Source organism: Lepidochelys kempii, chromosome 11 (assembly GCF_965140285.1).
Source record: "Lepidochelys kempii isolate rLepKem1 chromosome 11, rLepKem1.hap1, whole genome shotgun sequence".
Lineage (NCBI taxonomy): Eukaryota > Metazoa > Chordata > Testudines > Cheloniidae > Lepidochelys > Lepidochelys kempii.
Genome location: NC_136390.1, coordinates 49733368 through 49761351, shown reverse-complemented (window position 1 = coordinate 49761351; position 27984 = coordinate 49733368). Strand labels below are relative to the sequence as shown.

Here is a 27984-nt window from a genome sequence, read left to right as displayed (position 1 = left end):
TAGGACTTTCTCATTTGGGGCACCATACAGAATCAGCTCATCAAGGAACAGGAACATATTTTCCAGGGGCCGACTTACTATATGCACTGAGTCTTGCAACTCAGCTCATCACCATGACCATTCTGAGGCATGTTATGTTTCTGATGCCTTGGCATTGGGATCATTATCATCAACTACTTTACTATTGGATTCTCCAACATCTTTGTATTGGGCTATGATGGGGTGAGCCCTACAAGAGCTGTGTTGGGTTGAGTGGGCCTGATCAGTTAATTAGGCTGCAAATAGGAGAGCTTTAGGCCAGAGTAGCTGGTTGGAGAGAGGCTCACCTGTGCAGGAACAGGTGGGGTCTACAAAGCCAGGTAGCAGGGTACAGACTGGGTGGCTGCTGAGAAAGGGCAGTCGCTCCCTGGGAAGATGGAGGAGTGTTTGGGGGCTGCTGGTAAAGGCTGCAGGAAGTCGGGCAGCAGTCGCTCCCTGGGGACAGGGTGGTGGGTTCTTGGAGCTGGTACACCCAGAGAGAGAAGGGGAACCAGAGAGTAGGAAGCAGTCCAGGGAAGGAGTAGTGAAGGCAGAGGGAGAGGAAACTCAGAACTGCTGAGCTAAGGGTCCCTGAACTGGAACCTGGAGTAGAGGATGGGTGTGGGTTCCCCTACCAGCCACTGAGGACAAAGCATAGACCTGAGGCAGTGAATGGGAAGACTGCCTAGGACTGCTGATGGAGTGTACCCTGGACAGGGGAATGCTGAGTGGCATAGCCAGAGGGTTAAGTCATGAAGGAGATGCTGAGGGTCCTGGAGCAAGAGAGGAGCTGCAGACCAGAGATAGAAAGACAGAGTGATGGCGTGTAAACTGCAGAAGGGGGCATCTACCTCAGTTATTCCACAGCGTGACCAGGAGGAGGTGCCAGTGTAGGGGTGAGTGGAGCACCCCATGACATCGGCATAGATGATCCTGTGCAGGGCTTCTCTGTGTCAGGTGGTCCATCCTTGGGGATGGCTACAAGTATTTGATGTCTTGACACTGGCTGCTTTGGTGTTAGATGCATAGAGGTGACGGTCACATGTGTGAATGCCACTGTCTCATTGTTAGGTATGCTGTTATTGGATTCCTGGGTGCTAGGAAGTCAGGACTGTCAGCTGTTTGTGCACCATCTGTTCTTTTACTCCAAGTGACAGTCTCCTGATCATGGAGTCTTTGTGTCCCCTCTTAGGATACAGGCCTTTCCTACTTCTTTTTCTCATGTCTTGTGTGTACTATACCTAGGTAAGATCGGTCCTCTGATCTGCAGGCTTTCTAAGTCAGCCTCATTGTCATTTGGGAACCTGAAGTCAGTCCAGGATCCTTGTCTCTCAGGGCTCTAGTCACTCCATCTTCTGCAATGTTGCGCCTGAATCTTGGTTCACTTCTGATTTATGAGTTCCTCCAAAGTCCTTATCCCTGTGGACTTTGCTGCTCTTGGATGAAGTGCGCTTAGATGAGTGGGATCCAAAAGACTACAAAAGGCTTTCAAGCAACTATCTGAATTGGACTCACAATTTCTGAAATTAAATAAATAGTTTCTGTCTGTAAACAGATAATACTACAGATAATATTAAGCGTAACTCACTTTCCACCCAGAGATTGCAGAGTTTGATCTGTTTAGACATACATTCTTGTTATGAGCTTGCAATGATTCTTCTACTACTACAGTAAGATGTTAGCATATTCTAGAAAGTCAGAAGGCGCTTCTACTGTATGTCTCACAAATCAACTGCCAATCCATCGATCGCCGCGTGTCGATCCCCCAGTAAGTGTAGACAAATCCTTAGTTTCATCATTGTAAAATGGGAATAATAGTACCTCACTCCCTGATCGGTGTTGTGAGGCTCAATTCATTGCGATGAACTTTGAGATCCATGGGCAAGGTGCTATAGAAGTTCAAAGTTATTATGAAAAATGATATGTCAATCTCAAAAGGCGCAGAGTTCATGTTTGGTTTAGATAACTAACCCAAGACATGACAACTACTGTACCTGATCCTCTGAAGTCTGCATTCTCCCTCATGAGAATTCTGGTGTTCCTTCTTTCCGGTCAGGTTGTAAATAACACAAGAACAGCCTCTGTATTTCTGGTATTGGCCCAAATTGGGAAGCATCGAGATTGACAAAAATGGAAAAAAAGTACTGCATTTAAACTTTTTGAACTTTGGATCAGCTCTTTCTTGTTTTCTAAATCAGAACTAATTCACCCAGCCCTAAATATCATGGTAAAACATTAGAGCCTTTTGTTTGGTGCCTTTGGGGAGTACATTTCATTGTTTCTCCCTTCACTGAAGTCATAGTAAAATGAGAAGCTATGGGCTTGTCTACACTTGAAACACTGCAGGTTTCAGAGTAACAGCCATGTTAGTCTGTATTCGCAAAAAGAAAAGGAGTACTTGTGGTACCTTAGAGTGGCAAAGCTATAGTGAGTGCTTCAGTGTAGACACAACCTGGGGTTCTGCCGTGAGTGCAGGTAATCTACCTCACAACCAGTGGCAGCTAGATTGACAGAAGAATTGTTCCATCAACCTACCACTGTTTTCACCAAGGTTAGTTCCTCAGAGGTGTGGATTTTTCACAGACGTGAGTTATGTAGCTGGGTTGACCTAACTTTTTAGGGTAGACCAGACCTACATGTGTAAGTCAGAACAGTTTTCAGGCTCCCCGGAAGGTGGCAGTAAACACCTACTGTACACGGAACAAGTCCTGGAGAGTGCATAATAACAATTCCACTCTGCTCCAGCATTTAGTTTGCTTCCCTTATTTTACTAACATAAGCACCGCTGTAATCATTAAAAGAGAATGAGCTTGAGCAGACGCACGTGACAATTTGAGCGTACAATTCCTCAGTTCTTTCTGGGATTTTCTTTTCTGTCACCATATTGCCAACAGGGCCATATTTTTTGTTTGGTCTTTCCTCCCTGAGTATTAAGTTCAAAATCACTTCCAGAATGTAAGCCACAGAAGTGGGGAAAATTAAGGAATAGTAATACGAATAAACTGTCTACCTCTGAGAAAATGCTTAGTACAAAGACATTGGAATGATTAGATATCTTTTTTTTTAACTTTAGTTTTCATTAACAATAATAATAATAATAATACCTAGAGCTTGTATACCACTTTTCATTAGCAGATCTCAACGTGATTAACAAAGTGATTATCATTATCTTTATAATCGAGATAGGGAAACTGATACACAGAGAGGTGAAGTAACTTGCTCAAGATCACCCAGTAGGCTAGTAGCAAAACTGGAAATAGAATCCAGGTCTTGAGTTCCAGTACATTGCTCTATTCATTAGGCATCACTGCCTCTCCTTTAGCACTTACCCAATTTTGTGTACACCTGGGGACACTTTAAGTTGGGGTTTCTTAGTGTTCATTCACAGGGCTAGCCCTCAGCATTTGCAAACCCTGTGACCACAGGGAGTTCCATTATGCTCCGAGGAACCTGAATTCAAGCAGGGTCGAAAGTGAGTCAAGTTTTCCCCTTCTCTTAGATAGTATTCAATGTTCAGAAGGCCCCATATGACCTCAGGCCAGCCTTATCATTAAAATTTAAAATTTCTGACCTGATGCTCCTGCGTAACAACAGCATTTGCACTGAAACAAGTGAAGTTTCATTGGTGTAAATGGGATCTGAATTAGGGCCAATATTCTTACAGCTGTAGCATTTTCTTCATTTAACAGTTAAAAAGATTTAGGAAGGAACCACTACATTTGAAAGAATATACAGGGGTGGAGAGTAGCCTCTTTTTCTTTTTTTTTTCTTTTTTACACTTAGAAAGCTAGATAATATGATAAAACTGCTTGTTTGGCCTTAACAATATGCAAACAACATTGCAAAGAGCTGTAAAAGCCATGGACAGCATTCCCAACAGAAATATATTAACATACTTTCATATTACAGTAGTACTTTGTGGTCTCTTTTAGGATTTCAGTTAGTATGTGATTGGATGTGTTGTAGCTAGTAAAAGAGGTAGACACACAAATATATTTTACATTAATATACTTTTGAACCATGTTACTGAACATTATTACTGACAGAGTATTATAACAACTGAGTAATACCAAAGCAAAGCATCACTCGTTTAGCTCTCCACAAGCATTCTACAAGTTCACACAGTAACACCATTTTGTGCATGTACGAACACTGACTTGTGTTTCAGAATTAAAGGGAAATATATATCCATTCCTCAGTACATTTATGTAACTTCTGTTAATGCTCATGGGAATTACTCACATGCAGCTTGGTGGGAGAATAAACTGCCAAGCTGTTAATTAAAATGTGCTTTTCTGAGTCACTTGCTGGTTGCCAATACCTTGCTGAAAGAATGGGAGCCGAATAATCAAATGTCATAAGCCAATCACAGGCCCCGTATATTAGTTTAACATGAAGAAAATGTTTAATGATTAAACAATAAAGGCCAACTCTGACCCCTCTTGTATCACAGCATTTGGAGAACAAAAAGAAACGGTGAGCCTAAAAAATGGGTGTACCGCAGACGCCTAGACATGAAGTCCTAGTCAGACAGACCTACCTATGGGCAGATCCTCAGCTGGTGTAAATTGTCATTACTACATTTCAGTGGAATTATGACAGTTGATACCAGCTGAGGTTGTGCCCACATCATCTAACTCCCCAGGAGTTTTGGATTAGGCAAAGGGAAAAGGAATATAGGTAATAAAAACAGTGCATGAGTTACCCTCACAAGTTAGCTGTGAAGATGTAGCTCTCCCAGAATGATGGAGGCATTGACCCTTATTCTTGCTAAAAGCTGGTTTGTTAGAGGAGAAGGAGGCACTGTAGAAGGCTTCTGTAGAAACAACAGATGTATATGTATGTTTTTGAGTCAGAATGATCTATGTTTAGAGTTTAGAGTACGAGAAGAAACAACAAAAGTGAAGTCAACATGAGAACTTGCAGTGGATGCATTCGCTGTAACATATTGTGCTTAACTGAACACAAAATGACTTCCTAGGTGAAACCCTGGCCCCATTGAAATCAGTGGCAAAACTCCCATTGACTTCAATGGGCCAGAATTTCTTACCCCATCTCTGCAGACGGCAGAAGCCTTAGAAGTAAAAAGGTACAGTACATAGTAAACAAAGACTTAAGTTATAGTACATAGCTAACTACTCCATGGTGCTTGGTTGGGCTCAGAAAGGGCCAGAAAGGAAAGGAAAAGTAGGGTTTCCTGTTATGTGGTTAGTCACCCCCTTCTTCTGAAGAGCTTCTGTCAGAATCAAGTAGAAGGATGACAGCACAGGTACAGGCATGCACAAAAATTCCCATCCACTCCCTGGCAGGCTTGCCAGCTGCAGAATTTTGCCACTGCTGAACCTCGATGTGGGCAAACTTTGTTCCCATGATGCAGAAAAACATTCTCTTGATTTCTCACTTAAATTTGCATATGGAATACATGAAAATTTACCCCCATACATGGTATTTAACTAGTAAATAGTAAAGTTTACCCTGATTTTTAAACCAGCATTCAAGCAGCTTGTTGAGGCAGTTTTTTCACTAATATGCATCTGATGGCTAACATCAAAGCTATAACAATCTTTCAGTTAGATATGATTTTCTAAAGAATGTAAATACGTAATTAGTATGTAATGGGCTGGGGAACTCTAGGAGGTAAATAGGTATTTATATAATTTTACACATATTGGAAGTATATCTATTTATACCCTTTAAAAATGTGTATTATTAACCCTACAAAATGGAGTGACAACTTCAGATTCCAGCCAATCTATTGGAGAAGTATTTGCATATATACATATTTATAGTTAAAACATGTATTTTTGCACGTACTCAGTACTGTTGAATGTCTCATTTTCTACTGGGTATATATGTAGTTAAGTTTGTAGAGTGTATTTTACATTTTGGAAATTTGCCTTTGGGTTCATTCCAGGTGACTGAATAGATAGTGTATATTTGATGTAATATGTGAGGGGAGAAAGGAGTGATTTAAGTTGTCAAGCACCAAGTAATTTTATACTAAAATTACTAAAAAATTGTAATCTAGAGACACAAGAATGGAAAATGCAATCTTACTAAGTCTCTCTCTCTCTCTCTCTCTCTCAATGCCAATTCAGAGATGTGCCCCCCCCACTGTTTTAGTCACATGGGTTCTTTCTATGCCTTGGGGGACACCACAGTTAATGTTAAGCAAAATAATCACAATTATTCACAATCTCTTTCATTTTTAAAAAGAGAAAAAGAAAGAAAAGAAAACTGAAACTGAATACAATGAATAAACAGTTTTCAGAGTAACAGCCGTGTTAGTCTGTATTCGCAAAAAGAAAAGGAGTACTTGTGGCACCTTAGAGACTAACCAATTTATTAGAGCATAAGCTTTCGTGAGCTACAGCTCACTTCATCAGATGCATATCGTGGAAACTGCAGCAGACTTTATATATACACAGAGAATATGAAACAATACCTCCTCCCACCCCACTGTCCTGCTGGTAATAGCTTATCTAAAGTGATCATCAGGTGGGCCATTTCCAGCACAAATCCAGGTTTTCTCACCCTCCACCCCCCCACACAAATTCACTCTCCTGCTGGTGATAGCCCATCCAAAGTGACAACTCTTTACACAATGTGCATGACAATCAAGTTGGGCTATTTCCTGCACAAATCCAGGTTTTCTCACATCCCCCCCACCCCCATACACACACAAACTCACTCTCCTGCTAGTAATAGCTCATCCAAACTGACCACTCTTCAAGTTTAAATCCAAGTTAAACCAGAACATCTGGGGGGGGGGGGTAGGAAAAAACAAGAGGAAACAGGCTACCTTGCATAATGACTTAGCCACTCCAAGTCTCTATTTAAGCCTAAATTAATAGTATCCAATTTGCAAATGAATTCCAATTCAGCAGTTTCTCGCTGGAGTCTGGATTTGAAGTTTTTTTGTTTTAAGATAGCGACCTTCATGTCTGTGATTGCGTGACCAGAGAGATTGAAGTGTTCTCCGACTGGTTTATGAACGTTATAATTCTTGACATCTGATTTGTGTCCATTTATTCTTTTACGTAGAGACTGTCCAGTTTGACCAATGTACATGGCAGAGGGGCATTGCTGGCACATGATGGCATATATCACATTGGTGGATGTGCAGGTGAACGAGCCTCTGATAGTGTGGCTGATGTTATTAGGCCCTGTGATGGTGTCCCCTGAATAGATATGTGGGCACAATTGGCAACAGGCTTTGTTGCAAGGATAAGTTCCTGGGTTAGTGGTTCTGTTGTGTAAACAGTGTTTACTTCAGGTTCAGTTTCTTCTGTATTCCTCTCTCTCTCTCTGTGTATTCAACAGAAATTCACCTTAATCACCTGCAATATGCAAGAGTGGGGATACTCTAGGTAAGTTAAGACCAAAGTATATCATTCCCAAAATTTGGAGTGAGTCTTGTATTAGTGTATCATAGATAACTTAAACAGTGTATTAATGGCAAAGGTGAGCTTAACTAAGTCCTATAAAACTGAAGTTTTTTAAAACTTAGTTACTTAAAAGAAGTCATTCAAGGAGTGGTTTTGAGACCGGGAAATTAATAAATATTAAGAATCTTACATTCAAATAAAATCTCACTATTTCTCTCTTTTGCTGATGTGTCCTCTCCAAGATTACATAGCTTAAACTATCTGGCATTTACAAGGAGAAGCTGTTAATATCTTAAATTACAACAGTGTTTTAATATTTGATTAAAATTATTACAAGAAAAATTTAAATCTAACCCCTTGGCAGCACTTTTGAAAACCCCATCTCATCAATGATGCTATCATCTCACAGATTTCATCATGTAACAGAAGCAATGCAGGGCTGGGAGATTGCTTCTTCATCATGCTGTGTTGTAGCTTCTTTGTTCTTCTGAGCTGTTTTGTTGTGGTGGGTGTCTGCTTGCAGAGATGCAATGAGCAGGCTGTACTAAGTGTGCTAAGATGAGTGTGCTGTGTTGGTATTTCAGTTCAGAGAGATTTATAATCCTCTCTTTTTATAATCTCATTGATGATGGAAGACACCCTTGTTTTAGGGATTTTACTGGATTCAAATATCAGCTGCTGTCACCTTTTATTGGCTCAGCATCGTTGTGGGATTGTCATGGTAGCATTGCTGAGGACTATGCAATCTACTAAGCATATGCAGCAGGGTTGTAATCGCTTTTGTCTTTGTAGTAGGAAAGTCTAAGAATATCTTCAAAGTTAGAGTTTTAACTCTTCATTTAGTCTATTTTCTGATATATCCCTTTAGTTTCATCAGGGTTTAATAGGAGTTGAAATTTTGTTTCAAATAAGTCCAGACAATTCTGTTTTCTATTTAAAAATATTCCAGCTCTCACAATAGCTTTTTTAAGAAAAACATAATTGATTCTTAAAGATTCTTAAAGATTCTTTAAACTTAAGTGGTCATTAGAGTAGATATTGGCTTTTTTTCCTTGTCTTCCTGAGTTTGAGACTTGCGTAAGCATTGCTAGATAACCAATTAAATTCCCCTATTAATATAATTGCTTTTTACATTGGGAACCAAATGACCTTTGTGACAGGGTCGGGCCAGGTGGCTATAGGAGAGTAATAGAAGGCAGATATATTAGCCCCAGGTTAAGTAGGTCCCTTTTCCCTGGGTAAGGTAACAGGGAAGGTCCCAGAACAATCAGGAACCTTCTGGAGACAATTAAGACAGACAGGCTGATTAGAACACCTGCAGCCAATCAAGAAGCTGCTAGAATCAATTAAGGCAGGCTAATCAGGGCACCTGGGTTTAAATAGGAACTCACTTCTGTTTGTGGTGTGCTTGTAAGGAGCTGGGAGCAAGAGGCAATAGGAGCTGAAAGTGAGAACGCATACTGTTGGAGGACTGAGGAGTACAAGCATTATCAGACACCAGGAGGAAGGTCCTATGGTGAGGATAAAGAAGGTGTTGGGAGGAGGCCATGGGGAAGTAGCCCAGGGAGTTGTATCTGTCGCACAGCTGTTCCAGGAGGCACTCTAGACAGCTGCATTCCACAGGGCCCTGGGCTGGAACCCGGAGTAGAGGGCGGGCCCGGGTTCCCCCCAAACCTCCCAACTCCTGGTCAGACACAGGAGGAGTTGATCTGGACTGTGGGTTCACGAAAACGGCCAAACTGAGGCTGCCGTGAAGCTCCAAGGCGAGCAAATCCGCCAATAAATGGAAGACCCACCAAGGTAGAGGAGGAACTTTGTCACACCTTGCTATGTTTGTACATAAAACATCTTACTAGTAACATTACAGTGGGATTCAGGCAGTTATTATTAGATGAAGGCTTGCACTGAGATAGAAAATATCGACAAATATACATCTCAAAAGAAATTTATACCATCTCAAGCATTTGAAGGAAAGCAAAATGTTTCACCTTTTATTTGGAAACTTAAATCCATAGTAATGAATATCTTCCGTAAAACATTTCCAAACCATAAATGTTCTCCTTAACGTTTGAAGAAGGAAGACTTTTTAGTGTGTTTATATAAGAAATCAGTTTCAATAAGGATATTTCTAGAATTTTTTGTGTGGGTTTGAAACTAAAATTTTCCTTTTGTCAAAGTGGAGGGGTAAAAAAGCACAATTTTATATCTGCGTTTATAGCTCTGATAACACATCCTAAGTATCACTCCTGTTTGGTATGGCCTGCATAAAAACAATATTCACATTCTTTTACAGAAATAGGTCTCTTTCTAAAACATAAATATCTTATAAAATTTGTTTCTTGAGATAAAGATCATATCTATACCAACTATTATCTGATTCAAGAGAGATGTGTCCTTTTCTTTGGTAAGACAGCGTTGTTGATTTGCCTTTTGGCCAAATGATTTCTAGATTTACAAGCTACAATTTACAATCACTTACAGTTTGCAACCAGACTCCTATCAAATAGTCTATACAAAGCATGAATCACAATAACTAGGGCTCCATGTTTGTCACAGAGGCCGCGGAAGTAACGGATTCCATGACTTCCTGCAACCTCCATGACATCTGCAGTGGCCAGTGTGACTGACCGCAGGGCTGCCCAAGCCACTGCTGGAGTGGCCCTCGTCCTGAACAGCGGTGCCGGGGCAGCTGAAGCAGCTGCAGTTCAGCGGCTCTCGGCAGCAGTCCCGGGGCGGCCGGAGCAATGGCTGGCCCCGGGGCTTCTCTCCCCACAGTGGCAGTCGGAGAAGCTGCTGGCCTCCTGGAGCTCCCCCTCCAGTGGCTGGTGCTGGGGGCTGCTCCCCCATGGCAAAGTCTGCCCCCACCCCTAAGATTCAGTCAGGGGTATTTATGGTATAAGTCACAGACAGGTCACAAGCTGTGATTTATTTGTTTCTTGCCCATGACCCATCCATGACTTTTACTAAAAAAACCCATGGTTTAATCGTAGCCTTGACAATAACTAACACCAACATACATCTTTCAAAACACAGTAAAAAAAGAACATGATATAGAATATTAAAGCCAAATAGAAGTTATAAAGCTGCATTCCAGAGTCTGTGTAATAACATTTGGCAGTAATAAGCATGGTTTTATGGCTAATGAATGTGTTATCTTCCTTGACACTTGATGCCTGTTACTGGTGATGGAAAGCAGAGATTTTCTCAGAATTTGCTTAGTTAGCTTGAACATTATATTTCATTATATAAGCAACCAAAACATAAGCATATGAGCTATCCTAGTCTCTAAGCATAATGCATATGAACATATTACAAGTATTTCCTAAAATTCAGTAAAGGCAAAGTGAAGAATGCAATAATCTAAAAGTATAAAACTAAATATTAATACTTTTATTAATAACTTTTTTTGCATCAATATTGTGGTCATCTTCTACACTTATTTATAATTTATTTTTCAAAATGTATACTTGGGCCAGTATCCAATAGACCAGATCATGTTATTTTGCAATGGGTAAATGTCTACAAGCAGCTTTTCAGAACTGTATTCTATCTGGTGGCCCATCTGTGTGCATTGGAGGAAAGGAATAGATCCCACATAACTAAAAACAAGGGGAACCTTTACATGCCTGTTTTAGTTTTGCTTACATTATCCTGTTACTATTTCTATGACTGCTCTTCTACCTCTCTCCGAGGCAGCAATCAGTTGAATTATTGTCCTGCAAACTAAGCAATATATATATTGAATTGCTGATTGATATTGGTTTAAAGCTTATATTTGGAAGAGCTGAAAAATACCAATATAAAGGAGTTAAAATAAATGAAAGGTTTGCCTTGAAAAGTTCTGCATGTCTAGTCAGCAGACTAGTAAAATATCATATTTTATTACCATCACTAGGTATGTTTTGTTCCTAGGCTGGTACATTGTCATGTTCCATAATTTTGAAGGGATAAAACTGTGGCGTCTGATGCATGAAACTTTTCAGGAAATTTATTTTGGGATCATTTTATTTTTGATTTTAAGACTTGCAACATAACATTTAGTAAAAACAAATTACCTTCTTTATTTTAAACACAGGCCAGTATCCAGTGAATCTTGGAAGGTAGATAGGCTTGGTCTATATGTGTGGGAGTCTAGAGTGCTAAAATGCAGGACAGGATGCATCACTGGAAGCAGGGTTGCCAGTTTTGGTTGGACATATTCCTGGAGGTTTCATCACATGACATAATTTTTTATTAAATATTGATCTTTAATTCCTGGAGACTCCAGGCCAAGCCTGGAGGGTTGGCAACCCTATTTGGAAATGAACACTTATCTCTAATTACTTTAATTTTGGAGACACCCAATAGTAGCTCACCCAGAGCACTGATAACTAAAGGCTGTCTGTCTAGATGGAAACAATGAAAAAATTCATCAAAACCCCCATTTATGTTCTGAGATAGTAGAGGCACTGGTACTCTACACTGAAAATATAGATGTTAGCCTAAAAGCTTTTCCTGTTACATGTGTGCTACAGAGGATAGGGCAGTTGAGGCAATTGGAAGACCAAGGGTACAATTCTGGACTTGCTGAAGTCAGTGGGAGTTTTGCCATGGACTTCAGTTAGACCAGGATTTCACCCCAAGAGCTCAGATGCTATGGGGAAGAATGTAGTATAAGAACCTCCTGTTATCAGGAGGGCCAAATTGCACCTGGAGCTGCAGCTAGCCAGAGATGTCAAGAGTAACAAGAAGGGTTTCTTCAGGTATGTTGGCAACAAGAAGAAAGCCAAGGAATGTGTGGGCCCCTTACTGAATGAGGGAGGCAACCTAGTGACAGAGGATGTGGAAAAAGCTAATGTACTCAATGCTTTTTTTGCCTCTGTTTTCACTAACAAGGTCAGCTCCCAGACTGCTGCGCTGGGCATCACAAAATGGGGAAGAGATGGCCAGCCCTCTGTGGAGATAGAGGTGGTTAGGGACTATTTAGAAAAGCTGGACGTGCACAAGTCCATGGGGCCGGACGAGTTGCATCCGAGAGTGCTGAAGGAATTGGCGGCTGTGATTGCAGAGCCATTGGCCATTATCTTTGAAAACTCATGGCGAACCGGGGAAGTCCCGGATGACTGGAAAAAGGCTAATGTAGTGCCAATCTTTAAAAAAGGGAAGAAGGAAGATCCTGGGAACTACAGGCTTGGGATAACAATAACTAACACCAACATACATCTTTCAAAACACTCTGCTTTGCCCACTCAGTAATGTTTTCTATGCTTATACAAATCATTTATCAAACATTTAAAACAAAACGTGCTGTACTGTTTTGAGCATACCCTGCTCCCACTGAAGTCACTGGCTATGCTTCCATCAATTTTGGAAGCAGGATTGTGTTCTTATATAGTAAAATTCTACCTGCATCAAACTCCCACCCTCAACTTGCCATCCACATAGTAATGAAATGGCAAATCAAACAGAAAGAAGGTGGGGGTAACTACAGGTAGTCCCATATACTCCTTCATGACATAATGCTTGTTGCACAAGTCACATCTCTGAGTTGGACTTAATTGGGGCAAATTATGAGGTGTATTACAGCAAACTTGACTAATGGGTTGTGTAGATCTAAGAAAAATGATTTGGTACAACTTTAAAAGGTTAGCTGACAAAAACCAGATGGCTGGGAAGAAGGTTTTTTGTTTTGTTTTCATCTTTAAGATTTCATTTTAAACCTTCTGCTCCCTGCAATAAAGTTTTCAAGCACTTTCCCTGCTACACTGAAAAGTTCAGTAATCATTACATTATCCAATGAACCTCCTACAATGATATTTCAGCTACATACAACACTTGCTTCTATAATACTATAAATATAGGCTCAATCCTGCAAGGAGCTGAGCACTGCAGAGTGGCACTGAACTTCCTCAGCCCCTGCTGAAGTCAGGAGCAAGCGCCAGGGCCAAGTGCAGTAAAGGACTTAAGCATATGCTTAAGTCCCATATAAGTCAATGGGACTTAAGAATCTGGGAATTGCTTTTCTGAATAGGGATGGACTTAAGCACTTGCTTAAAAGCTTTGGATCCCAATTCAGTAAGGTATTTAAGTACATGAGTAATCCTACTGACATCAGTGAGACTATTCATGTGCTTAAAGTTAGACTTGTGCTTAAGTACCTTGCTGAATTGGGGCCTTGCTGAATCGTGGCCTAAAAGAATTAATTGAGGACGGAGGAGAAGGGTCCAGTGAGAGAACCCTACTGAAAAAAATAATATTTTGCCAGCTTCCTGTGTTTAAAAAGAGAGATACAAATGAGACATTGGAGGTAGAAATGCATGCAACTTACTATAAACATTATAGGCAACAGAATAGTAACAGTATTTGTTGTGGTGTGTTTACATTTCTATAGTTCATTGCTTAAGATTTATAGGGAAATAATTTTATTTCTAAATTAACTGGCAGGCATACTGAAGAAAGTAATTTAAAATTGATTTCATTTATCAGCCTAACAAAAAGTATTAAGGATGTCACATTGATGTATAGCATCTAATCAAAAGAAGAACACCGTATTGCAGATTGGTATCATTAACATTTGAATATTTCATATGACAATAAATCTTCAATGCATGCTAAATTCTTTGATATTCCAATGCAACAATAATCCTCCAGTGGCTTTATTATGATTGTTTTAATGGGTTTTTCAAGGGTTGTTTGAAAAGCAAATTACAACTATTATGAATGCTGGCATTATAAGAAAAAAGTTCTAAAGCATCACACCATTTTGATGTTCTAAATTGTTCCATATGTAAAATCAAAGGAGATGAAGCTAAAAGTAATATCAAAGGATGGGGACTTGTTATTTTGTTGAATAATTTCTAACCCCTGTGTTGTAGATACACTTTGTTTGTTGCTTGTTCAATATAGATTAACTTTTCTGTTCGAAAGTTATACTCAGAAGCCCTTTAGTGGACCCAAAATACAATAATTTTTGATATCTTGGATCCTTTTGAGGACTCTGTGCATTGAGGATAATCAGAGCTGTGGTGGCCATGAGTTCATTTCCAGCACCATGCTGCTGGTGCAAGGTCAGATGGCTCAGGTCCACTAGTAGTGGAGGGGGTAAGGAGAGTGGAGATCTAAGCTGTTTTTCCTTTAAAAAGCAGCAGACTATATGCATGATCAGCAAGTAGCATAAACACTATGCCCCTAGCTGGCAGACTGTAGCCTACTGATGCTCCCTTCATAACTAGCCTGGAATCTTGAGGGTCTGGAAAACAGACCAGCCAAGCTGTTTCTCCTCCAACATACCTAACACAAAACATGTAAAAATTTGCTGTGCTGTTTATGCCAAATTCAAATGGCAAATATTGTCCCTTGGAATGCAAACAATCCTAAGGAGTATGTGTAGCACCATCCAGTGGAGAGGACTGGGCTTGGTATTAGAAGACTTTGGCTGTGTTTCTGGCTCTACCTTTGACTTGCTGTGAGACCTTAACTATCTCAGTTTTCTCACTTGGGGGTTGTTCCCTTGACAGCAGTAGCTAGCCACAATTTTCAGATGGAATTGTGATTTTCAAGTTATTTCCCCTTCAATCAGGTTTATTTGCAGGGTATCCCTAGTGTGATACTCCTATCAGTTCTTCAGTGTTCCATAGAATCTATCAAGAAAACAGGGTAGATGAGTCTTGAATTTCTTATTTATTAAAAACAACAAACAAACAAACAAACAACCCCCCACACACACATAAACAGAAAGAGGGAACTTAAAAACAGTCTTTTTGTACATCATAAAGAATAACAGTAATTTAAAAAGGACACAAAAAACAACTTTTCTTTGCAGGACACCTTGAACACCAAACTAAAATAGCGTGCAGATTACAAAAACATAGTGTACGTATCCTATCCAAAGAAACAAATACAGAGATAAAAAGTAAAATAGAAATGCTCTAGTTTACATACTGATTTGAGCAGATGTATAGTAGCTTCTTTAGTGAAGCAAGAGAGTTTTAATCCCCTTTCCCCATCTCGTACTGTCTCAGTTCCTTTTCACATTTTGTTTTACAGCAAACCAATATTTCATGAAAATACACTTATTTTTCACTTTAGTCAGCAGGACTCTGGAACTGCTGAAGGAGAGAGACATTAAGCTTTGGCTGCTCATGCCCAGGGAAAGGATATCTGAGTGGTACACTCAACATGAGGCTGATGTAATGAGTTACTATAAATCTAAAGTCCCTTGGCAGGATACTGGACGTTCATGATTTTGTACCAGCATATCAACCTGCAGATGATCAAGTGAAAGAATAGGTTATGATACAGAATAATTGAGAGCAGGGCTTTGTCAGTCTGAGTTTGATTTCTGTCCATCAAAGAAATTAACGTACTGTATTAACATATCCCTCAAACCAACATATCCTCTTTCTGGCCCGGTCTTGCTTTTTTCTCATCCCTCTAATGAAATTATACAATACCAGAATAAGTAGTATTGAAGGGTCTGTCTCTTGACTCAGTCACATAGTCTCTCCTCTGCAAATGTGCAAATGATGAAACAGATGGTAGCCTGGGACCTGATCCACAAAGTTCAAATCGAGACCCCAAACCTGAAAGTGCTTGGATTCATTGTTTTGGATTCATTGTTTAGACGCAGCTCTCTTGTGAGTGTATATGCAACTCAAACTGAAGTTGCAAAACAGGTAAGGGGGGAAATGAAACAAAAGCAGTGAATGCAAATAAAAACAACGAATGGGAATAACCAGGTGTACAATTATGAAAAAGCTCATTTAACAAATTAAAAAAAAAAGTCTGAACTAAAATGTTATGATTCAGTCAAGCAATGAAAAAGTCCCCTCCTCCGATGTAGCCTCAGAGGTGGAGAGGCTTTGTCTGGGCCAGCAGGGGAAAGAAAACATTTGGATTACTGCCTGCTTTGCCTTTTTTCTCCCTTCTTTGTGGGCACTGAGCCTGTTCATGGGCTCCATGGCTAGACAGAAGCACGTGGCATAAGGGTGTGGATTAAGCCTATGGGCTTCTTATAAATCCTTCCCCGTACCTGGAGCACTGAGGAAAAGCTCCATCCCCATCCCCCTTGGGATTAGTATAAACAGGGTTTTTCAGTCCTTGCTGTGGGGCTAGGAAATAATTTTTCCCTCACTGAGGGATTGTCCTGGGCGATATAGATTTTTCCACCACCCCCTTCCTCTCAGCTGCCCAGGGACCCCATGTGTAGGTTATGCTGTAAAATTAAATTAGTCAAAATTTGGCAGATACCCATTCAGTAGGGAGTCTGGTTCCTTGAAAAAGTGGATTAGGAGAAGCATCCCCTAAAGAAGGTGCAGGATGGGATTGGGGCACCTAATGACTGGTACAGTGAGGACAAAACCCTCTATCTACTTAACTCTTGTATGATGGGTCCCAGCCACAGTGCTGGAACTAGTTTAATGGTGTGGATGGGGCGGAGGCTGACAGCAGCCCTACCCAGGTAGCATGAGGAGTTGGGGGTTGACAGCAGCACTACCCCAGATGGTAGGGAGCGGTCAGGCGTTGACAGCAGCATACCCCAAGATGGTACAGCGGGAGGAGAGGAGTTGACAGCGGCACTCCTCCAGGTGGTACAGATTACAAAAGGAAGGATGACCTGCAAGGGATGAGTTATTGCCAGATAATTCCCAGATGTGTGAGTTAATAATGTTGTGGCCTAGTTCAACCATATTCTTGGTGTCTCTTTCTTCATGTAGTGTCTTGATCTATTAGCTCTAAAGAAGAAAATCACAGTAGAATAATGTAAGGTAGTGAGAAATATATTAATCAATTAAGAAGTGAAATTGAGATAGAGAAAGACAAGAGACTATGTGCAAAGACGATAGAGCAGCAGAACTATCAGGTTATCAAAAAAGATTTTACAATACACCTTTTGGGCCTGACTGAGGCTGTTGGGAGTTCAACCACTGACACCAAGGAGAGCAATGTACCTTTCTGCATAGCATCTTACATAAAGAGTTTTTCTTCTTAGACTATGTGCAATGTGCCTGATGTAGCATGTGACCAGGATTCTTCCCCGAATTTGGTCAGGACATAAGCAAGACATAAAACGAGTGAGGCTCAGAGAGAAGGAGGGGAAAGAATTCTAGGCAGATGGAGCAGCACAAAAAATGTGTTGATTTAAAGAATAAGATGTGGCAGGCTGTGGTTTAGTGTGTTGTTTGGCTAAGTGTTGTCAATACATTTATTCGGTAGGTGTAAAGTAATAAATTACAGTTCATACATACCAGGCTTTCTTATGATTATACAACAAGGTTTTGTTTAAGACACTGTAATAGACCTGAATAAACTCAAAGGCCTGGTCTACACTAAGGGGTTAGGTCAAATGTAGCCGCATTAGGTTGATTTTAAAATGAATGCGTCCACACAACCAACCCCATTCCATCGACTTGAAGGGCTCTTAAAATCGACTTCTGTACTCCTCCCCAGCAAGGGGAGTAGTGCTAAAATCGACCTTGTTGGGTCAAATTTGGGCTAGTGCGGATGCAAATCGATGGTATTGGCCTCCAGGAGCTATCCCAGAGTGCTCCATTGTGACCGCTCTGGACAGCACTTTGAACTCCGATGCACTAGCCAGGTACATAGGAAAAGCCCCGGGAACTTTTGAATTTAATTTCCTGTTTGGTCGGAGTGGTGAACTCAACAGCACAGGTGACCATGCAGTCCCCCCAGAATTGCAAACAAACTCCAGTATGGACCGAAAGGGAGACCCTGGATCTGATTGCTGTATGGGGAGAAGCATCTGTGCAGGCAGAACTCTGATCAAAAAGAAGAAATGCAAATATATTTGCCAAAATCTCACAGGGCATGTTGGAGAGAGGCTACAACAGGGACACACAACAGTGCCACGTGACAGTTAAGGAGCTGAGGCAAGCCTACCAAAAGACAAAGGAGGCAAACAGTTGCTCTGGGTCAGAGCCCTATACATGCCGCTTCTATGATCAGCTGCATGCCATTCTAGGAGGGGACCTTACCACTACCCCATCACTGTCCGTGAACACCTGCAAGGGGGAGTCTCATGCAACAGGGAGGAGGAATTTGTGGATGAGGAAGAGGAGGAGGAGAATGCACAGCAGGCAAGCGGTGAATCTGTTCTCCCCGGCAGCCAGGACCTTTTCATCACCCTGGAGCCAATACCCTCCCAAGGCCGGTTCCCGGACCCTGAAGCCAGAGAAAGGCACCTCTGGTGAGTGCACATTTGTAACTATAGTACAGGGTTTAAAAGCAATAGTGTTTAATAGTCAATTTGCCCTGAAGAATTGGGATGCATTCGCGGCCAGTACAGCTACTGGAAAAGTCTGTTAATGTGTCTGGGGATGGAGCGGGAATTCTCCAGGGATATCTCCATTAAGCTCTCCTGGAGGACTCTGAAAGTATTCTGGAATCATTGCAGCACAAAGCATGGCAGCGAACGGTCCTGGGTTTTGATCGCAGTCAAGCAACATTCGGTCTATATCTTTCTGTGTTAGCCTCAGGAGAGTGATATCATTCATGATCACCTGGTTGAAATAGGGGAATTTTTGTAAGGGAACAGTAAAAGGACCCCGTTCGCGCTGAGCTGTTTGCGCTTGGCTAAAAGGGATCATCCCAGAGAATAGGCATGCAATGGGGTGGGGGGAGGTGTGTGCTGCACATCCACCTGAAAACCACAGCCCTTCCTTTTAAATGTGAAACCCAACCCATTTCTTGCTATGGGAAAGGATGGTGCTGCAGTTTGAAACCATTTTCACATGTTATGCGTAAGAAGCCAACCCCGTGTACCCTTTGCCAAACTGAATTCTGTTGCCCAGCCGTGTGTGATGTGTCACCATACCGGCAGGCGCACAATAAAAAAGGCAAAATGCGACCTTGTACCTAAAGCACATGTGCTGTCTGCTGTGAATTGCTTGATTCACTGTGAAAGAGTCTCCCCTTTGTTCTCAGAAATGTATCATCTTAAATTTTACTCTCCTTTTTTATCCCCCCCCAGGTGCAAATGTTTCTATGCTCCCCCATCATCTCCGTCCCTGAGGTTATCACAGGTTAGAAGGCGGAAAAAATGCATTTGCGATGACATGTTTTCCGAGCTCATGCAGTCCTCCCGCACTGATAGGGCACAGCTGAATGCATGGAGGCATTCAGTGTTAGAAGCTAGGAAAGCATTAAGTGAGCACGAAGAGCAGAGGCAGGAGGTGATGCTAAGGCTAATGGGGGAGCAAACAGACATGACGAACCATCTGGTGCAGCTGCAGGAAAGCCAACAAGAGCACAGACCCCCGCTGCATCCATTGTACAACCACCTGACCTCCTCCCTAAGTTCCATTGTTGGATCATATTAAAGAAGTTCTGTATTAAAATCACAAATGAGTTTGATTCCCCAGAGTTTAAATTCCAGGGTATTACTAATTAAGAGGTCTCTTGGTTTTTGGTACTGTTTCTCTCCCTCTATGTGTGAAACTTGCAAGCTGCTAATTGCGTTAGTACATTCTAAGACAGAGTCTGTTCTCAAAGCAATTCACACAGAGAGAGACTCAAAGCAATACTCTGTAACAACAGAAACAGCACCCAGAGACTCCCCGCCTTTTTGTTGTATTAACAATTGTGATTAAAATAGAGATAGAGGATGTATGTGGATGGATGCTTGGTGTGGATAATAACTGAATGATCAGGGAGGTGCCAGCTTAAGAATCCAGTGTCCATCGGCTGAAGAAAGCGTCAAGTGCAAATAACCAGAGGATCCCCGGAGGGCAGACTGGAATCCACCCAACAGCCTCAAGAATGGGAGAACCAAAGAACAAGATAACATCTAGCAGCACGGAGCCGTCAGGGATGTGCTATCTGCTGATTGATTCAGCAACAGCATGATGAAGCTATTCCCACAGACTGGCCTAGGAATAAATTCCTATAAAAATAGACTCTAGAAAGTGAGAACTTTGGGGGGGTCTGATTCTACAAACCAACTTCCAGGAGCATCAGATGAGCATCTGACAAGGCTCTGCTCCCTCCTCATATCCAGGCCACCTGGCCAGTGGCTTGGCATGAGCAACTCTAAGGCTGGTAACTATGATAACAACCTTGCAGAACCTCTCTCTCTCTCTCTCTCTCTCTGTGTGAATAAATATGAGATTGAATGGAATGTTATAATTATAACTCACTGCTTACTATGATTCTTTCTGTATTCACAATAAATGTGGTATTTTGCCTTTTTTCCTCTTTAATAAGGTCCTGCTAGTTTTTAATTTATTGATATAACACCATATCCTCCTCACCTAGATGCCCACAAACGTGGTGGGAGGAGTTTCCAGGCACCCAGCCACTCCACTCCAGAGGATGGCCCAAGCAACAGAAGGCTGTCATTCAAACAGTTTGATTTGTAGTGTGGCTACAATAAGCAGTGAGGCCTTGTCCTTCCCTCCTTCCGCACCCCACCCCACCCGGGCTACCTTGTCAGTTATCTCACTTTTTTTTAATTAATAAAGAAAGAATGCATGTGTAACCCTTCTGCCTGTCAGAGTTGGCAGCAACAAGGGCCGGGTTCAATATCTAGGGGATCCATTCCAATAACACAATGCAAACTGGCTCGAGCCCCCACCCAGTGACCTGGGACAAATATATACCACCCCCGCTGGGCACCTCCAAGAGGCAATACTTCCCCTTTCGCAAGCACATAGTCTGAGTGTAGCAAAAAGCTTTTTAATAAAACAGAGAGAAACAATGTGGCATTCTGTTGGGGAAATACCACCAACAGGATTCATAACACAACCCATGAGCAAAAATTGGGGCATGCCCTTTCCCTTTGGTTCATGAGTCCAGCAACCCCAAATCACCCAAAGTCTCAAAAGTCCAGTGGCCCAAAAGTCTCTGTCCCTGGTCAGGGCAGCCCCAGAGTTCGAAAGTTTATCTGCAGAGCTTTACCTCCCAACCTGGGTGGAGATGAGCGGGGGGGAGAGAGAGAGAGGTAAGGAGCACCTTACATGATCTGAAGCTGACCGCCCCACAGCTCCATAGGCCTTCGCTTCGCTCCGTCCCGCTCCGCCAGCCATCCTACGAACTGCTTCGCTCAGCTCAGCTCTGCTCTTCGGCCCACAAGCAGTTCCCGCCGTCCCACGAACTGCTCCGCTCCGCGTCCCACAAGCAGCTCCCGCCACCTAGGGACTGCTCCACCAGCCTGTCCACAAGGCACTCCAGCACTCCTTGCAAACTGTTCCACAATATATCTTCAGGCTCCCCTACTACTTAACACAACGCTCAGTGATTTCAGCTCTTAGGTGAATTCAGCTTGTAGTAGGGGAGCCTCAGTGCTGGTGCACCATTAGCCCAAAGTGAGCTCAGCAGCCTGTAACTAGACTCCTAATGGAATCAAAATTAGTTCTGATATTCCACAGTCAAGAGAGGAGGAAGTACAATTACCATGTAAGGCCCTCCCTAAGAGGCCCATGCCACCAGGTATTAATACTTATCTCCAGCCTCTCTCTATTCACAGAGTTTTGGAACCCATGTCCCTTGCCTAGCGAGTGCTGCTTAGTTGATGGCGAGTCCCTCCATCATAACAAAAGGCCCAGTACAGTTCCAAGCACAGTTCCTGTAGTCAGGGTAATAATTTATTCTTCCTGCCCCAATAACAGAGACACTGGGGATCCCACAGCAGCCAAAGTGACCATTTGGGCAGCTATGGGCTCATGCTAGGTGGGGTGGGTGTGCCTATGCAAATGAGATCAGCCCCTGAAGTTCTTTTCCACAACTTGCCACACCTCACCACCAGATGTCAGGGTGGAGCTCATCCTGACTCTGCTTACACATGGTTTCAAAACAATAGTTACTTTATTTCCTTTGCCAGCTGTGATCAAAGGGGGGAGGGTGGTTGGCTTACAGAGAATTAAAATCAACAAAGGGGGCGGGTTTGCCGCAAGGAGAAACACACAGAACTGTCACACTGAAGCCTGGACAGACATGAAACTGGTTTTCAAAGCCTCTCTGATGCGCAGCATGCCTTGCTGTGCTCTTCTAATTGCCCTGTTGTCTGGCCGCTTAAAATTGGACGCCAGGCAATTTGCCTCAACCTCCCACCCCGCCATAAACGTCTCCCCCTTACTCTCACAGATATTATGGAGCACACAGCAAGCAGCAATAACAATGGGAATGTTGATTGTGCTGAGATCTGACATAGTCAGCAAACAGCACCAGCAAGTTTTTAAATGTCCTGAGGCACATTCTACCACCATTGTGCACTTGCTCAGCGTGTAGTTGAACTCCTCCTTACTTCTGTCCAGGCTGCCTGTGTACGGCTTCATGAGCCATGGGATCAAGGGGTAGGCTGGGTCCCCAAGGATAACTATTGGCATTTCAACATCCCCAATGGTAATTTTCTGGTCTGGGAAGTAAGTCCCTTCTTGCAGCTGCTCGAACAGCCCAGAGTTCCCAAAGATGCGAGCATCATGCACCTTTCCCAGCCATCCCATGTTGATGTCGGTGAAACATCCCTTGTGATCCACCAGTGCTTGCAGCGCCATTGAGAAGTACCCCTTGCAGTGTATGTACTGGTTGGCAAGGTGGTCCAGTCCCAAGATAGGGATATGCGTTCCGTCTATCGCCCCACCACAGTTTGGGAACCCCATTGCAGCAAAGCCATCCACTATGACCTGCACATTTTCCAGAGTCACAACCCTTGATAACAGAATGTCAGTGATTGCACTGGCTACTTGGATCACATCAGTCCCCACTGTAGATTTGCCCACTCCAAATTGATTCCCGACTGACCAGTAGCAGTCAGGCGTTGCAAGCTTCCACAGGGCTATCGCCACTTGCTTCTCAACTGTCAGGGTAGCTCTAATCTTGGTATTCTTGCGCTTCAGGGCAGGGGAAAGCAACTCAGGGTTCCAGGAAAGTGTCCTTATGCATGCAAAAGTTTCGCAGCCACTGTGAATCATCCCATACCTGCAACACTATGCGGTCCCACTAGTCTGTGCTTGTTTGCCGGGCCCAGAATCAGTGTTCCACTTTATCAACCAGCCCCACTGCCACCATGATGTCCCAATTGCCGCAGCCCGTGCTTTCAGGAACATCTGTGTCCATGTCCTCATCAAAATTGTCCTCGTGCTGTCGTCTCTTAGCCTGGTTCCGCATATGCTCCAGGATAATGCGTGAAGTGTTTACAATGCTCACAACAGCAGCAGTGAGCTGAGCGGGCTCCAAGCTTGCCATGGTATGGCGTCTGCAGGAGAACAGAGTTGCAGCGGAAGTGGTGGATGATGTCGGTTAGCAGTCGTACTGCATCGTCTGCTGACAGCAGCATCCAGGACAAAACAGCAGCAGTGATGGTGAGCTGAACTGAGTGGGCTCCATGCTAGCTGTGGGATAGCATCTGCATGGAAAAAAGGCGTGAAACGGTTGTCTGCTGTTGCTTTCATGGAGGGAGGGGCGACTGACGACATGTATCCAAAACCACCTGTGACAATGTTTTTGCCCCATCAGGCATTGGGAGCTTAACCCAGAATTCCAATGGGCAGTGGAGACTGCGGGAACTGTGGCATAGCTACCCACAGTACAACACTCTGTAAGTCGATGCTAGCCACGGTAGTGAGGACGCACTCTGCTGACTTAATGTGCTTAGTGTGGACATAAGCCATCGACTGTACAAAATTTATTTCTAAATATCAACTTCTGTAAAATCAGCCTAATTTCATAGTGTAAACATACCCAAAGAAACCTCTTACTTTTACTAGTTTATTTTTGGTACTTTTAATCTTAAGTGTTTCAAAAATGTAAAGCTTTTTTTCTTCCAAAAATGTGGTTTTAAATGTGCCCAGTGAATTTAAAACAACAAAGCAAGCAAGATAATGTTCCTTGGCTCTAGTGGGAATGAAGGGGGCACACTGTAGATGGCATAAGATGATATGGCTTGGAAGAAAACGGGGATAAGGAACACCGCTTAATTCACGCTTTATCAAGCTGAGGGTGGAAATCTTATAATTGGCTGACACTATATAATGTCTTAAGGGCCAAATCCTGGAAAGTGAGTGATGGTGACACTTTTAAGATGTTGAATGAAGGTAATAGGAGTTGAGGGTATTCAGCAGCTTGCAAGTTTGGTCTCAAAGTGAATAGAAATGTATAGATATATTTCCATTGATACATAATGATGGCCTATGTTAAAATGTAGTGTGTTTTGTGTGGGGACTAAGAAAATGTGGCAGGTAATTACACTAGACTAACGTTAAAAATTCATGGACAAGTGATTTTTAATGAATTAGAATTTAACATGAGCATGTTCTCTACATATGCCTCCTGGTGTCTGTGTGTGTGTGTGTGTGTGTTAAAGTTACATAAGGACATGATTTATGATTACCCCTTGAGGCCTGTTTTTTGGAGTCAGTTACAGAATAATCCATAGTCTTTAAAGTAAAACTTAGTTATAGTTCAGTTACATAATGATAAACAATGAGCTACTTGATTGAAACCTTAAAGTGATAGCTCCTGTGAGCTATCTTCTCTGTCTCATAATTAAGGTTATTTAGGACTTTTGAAATGATGGATTCCTTTAAAAACTAAATTGTAATGGAATATTTATAATGAACCCACAGTATTATCTTGTCTGATCATGAAGTTAAATACATTTTATGCTTTAGAAAAAACAGTGGTGAATGTACAACTTGTGACTCCATTCTTTGCTCTTCCCTTTATTTTTTATTATGATTAATGCAGTGCTTGTGTGCTTTGGACCAAATCCTGACTTTCTCTACTGAAATAATTTTATGCAGGCTGCATATTAACTGAGGCTTCAGTTACCCTTGTGGACCAGCCAAAAGGGGAGGGGGATATGTGTACCAGTGTACAAACTGCAGATTGGTTTCGGAGAGTGGTGTCATCTCCCCTCCAATCCGGATTGCTTGGGTGAGTGAATGTTGGTCTTGGTCTTGATCTGTTCTCTTCCATGAGAATGCCATTTTGGAACTCTCATTCAGGGCTGTTTCTGGACTGGTAGCCTTAGAGTCCCCATTGCTGCCAGTGCCACTCAGAAGGGGAAGCCTCACCCTACCACTTGAATACTGAGAGGGGGTTTTGCCTCCTCTCATAACACTCTCCAGCACTATCTTACCAAAACAGGGCAGTTAGGAGTGGGGTTGGGTGGCCGTGTAGGAGATCCCTGGGTACTACTAAGACTGAGTCCCTCCTCAACATTTCATTTCTCCTCCAGTGTTGTGGAGGTCAGAGAGCACTGCCCCATAGCGGTGGGTGGGGGTAGGACGGAATCTCCCTGTGAAGAGGGGTTGAGGGAAGCTACTGATACTCAAGGTGGGAGATGCGGGGAAAGGGCTTCCAGCTTAAGGTTGGGAAGGAGTGTGTCGGTAGTTCCTATGGCCATTCCTAAGGCAGTTCCAGGTGGTTGGTGCCCAGTGCTTTCCCCTCACCCCCTTTGACAGCTGGTGCCCCTTGTGCCAATCCTCTCCATCCCCTACCCAGGTGCTTGTGTCCTGTCCTGGTCCCCCACCTCACTCCAGCAGCTGGTGCATCTGCTCCTAGGGTGAGGGTCTCTGCTGGGACCCACAGTGGCTAGAAAGCAGGACCAGGCTAGGCTGGGGAGTCCTACCTGCTCCATGGTGGCCACCCTGAACTTGTACACTGCAGTAGCCACTCCAGCCTCTCCTTCGGGTCCCGCTCATGTCTCCACCCCCTTGCACATGCACAGAACATAGCCAGGTCCCACTCTCACTTCCATGAGATTATTGGAGTGGGGGGAACATAGATCCATACCCCCGACTATTTCCATTGCAGGCATGCTAGTCCTCCCCTCTTTCCCCAAACCCTAGTTCTACTGCCCCGATCGGTGGTATGGACCAGGATTTGTCCATAAATGGATTTTGTGTTGTGTGGTACTTAGCACTTAACAGACTACTTTGGCACCTTTATGTTCCGTTTTGTATCTCTCTGCTCCACTGATTTTACAGTAAAAGCAGTATATTAGTTATATATATATACTTTCGGGACTGGGCCTAATGACATAAATTCTTCCCAACATATGCCAAAATGGAGGCCTGATCCTGTTGCCATTGACTTCAGAGGCAGCAGGATTGGCCCTTAATAAAGGAAGCACTGAGGGCCTGATGCAGCACCCATTGAAGCCAACAGAAAGATACCCCCTGATTTCAGTGGGTGCTAGATCAGATTCTAAGCTAGTAATATCCTGAGCTTGAATGATAGCTCACCCATGCTAAGAAGCACGAGATTTTAGAAAGTTCTCTTTTAGGGCTTGATCCTGAAATCCTTGAATACATAAAACTCCCACTTAAGGCAATAAGACTTTTCATTGTGCAAAGAATTCAGGACTGACTCCATAAAAGGAATTGGTCATTATTAATTGCACTGTAATGTGTGTATCAGTTCACTGCATGACAATTGACCTCCCTTTATTTTGACTGATTTGCTGCAGCTTGATCACTGAATCCCGAGAACTTAACAAATGGGTAGTACAAATTTCTAACACCACATCCAGTTTAAAGAATCTAATCAGAGGAGGCAAATCCTTCCGCTACCTACAAATTAGTTTGGAAACCTTTTCTCATGCCAGCACAGGGACACAAGTTTAGCTTTAAAAGTGATCAAACCTTTTTCAGTTCATTTAAAGTAAGCAAGTACTGGTTAAAAAAATATTTGGAGTTGATTAATTGCTAAATATATCATGCAGATGTAAGCAGAGTCAGGGTGGGCTCCACCCTTACATCTGGTGGTGAGGTGTGGCAAGTTGTGGAAAAGAACTTCAGGGGCTGATCTCATTTGCATAGGCACACCCACCCCGCCTAGAATGAGGCCATAACTGCCCAAATGGTCACTTTGGCTGTTGTGGGATCCCCTATTGTCTCTGTTATTGGGGCGGGAAGAATAAATTGTTATTACCCTGATTATGGGAACTGTGCTTGGAACTGTACTTGGCCTTTTGTTATGATGAAGGACTCACCATCAACTGAGTAGCACTCGCTAGGCAAGGGACATGGGTTCCAAAACTCTGTGAAGGGAGAGAGACTTGAGACAGGTATTAGTGCCTGGTAGTGTAGGCCCCTTTGTGAGGGCCTGAAGCACCAATTGCACCTCTGTCTCTCTCCACTGTGGAATGTCAGAGCTAATTTTGGGTCTATTAAGAGTTTTGTTACAGGTACTGTGCTGAATTCACTTTAGTCTTATGGTGCACCAGCACTAAAGCTCCCACTACTATGAGCTGAAATCACTGAGCACTGTGTCAAGTAAGGGGGAGCCGGAAGATCTAGTGTGCAGCAGTGCTATTCATGAGATGGCGGGGTGAGCAGAGCTGTTTGTGAGACAGCGAGCTGAGCGGAGCCGGTCGTGAGACAGCGGTGTGTTCATGAGACGGCGAGCTGAGCAGAGCTGTTCGTGAGATGGTGAGCTGTGCAGAGCGGAGTCGGTCGTAGTGGAGCAGAGCCGTTCGTGAGACAGCGTAGCAGAGCAGAGCCCTGCGGGGCAGTCAGCTTCAGGGCACGTAAGGTGCCCCTTATCTCTTTCCCCCACACCCAGGCACATTTTAGCCAGACTGGGGAGTAACACTCTGCAGATGAACTTTTGAACTCTGGGGCTGGACTTTTTGGACTTT

General features: G+C 42.9%; 2 long non-coding RNA genes across 6 annotated transcripts in view; both read left to right on the top strand.

The window, feature by feature from the left end:
• LOC140895717 (uncharacterized) overlaps positions 1-27984 on the top strand; it is a 78398-nt gene that overhangs the window by 17526 nt on the left and 32888 nt on the right. The window lies entirely within an intron of this gene.
• LOC140895719 (uncharacterized) lies at positions 23267-25268 on the top strand. The gene is made up of 3 exons (XR_012154320.2): positions 23267-23701; positions 23856-23937; positions 25142-25268. It is a non-coding gene; the product is annotated as an uncharacterized LOC140895719 (long non-coding RNA).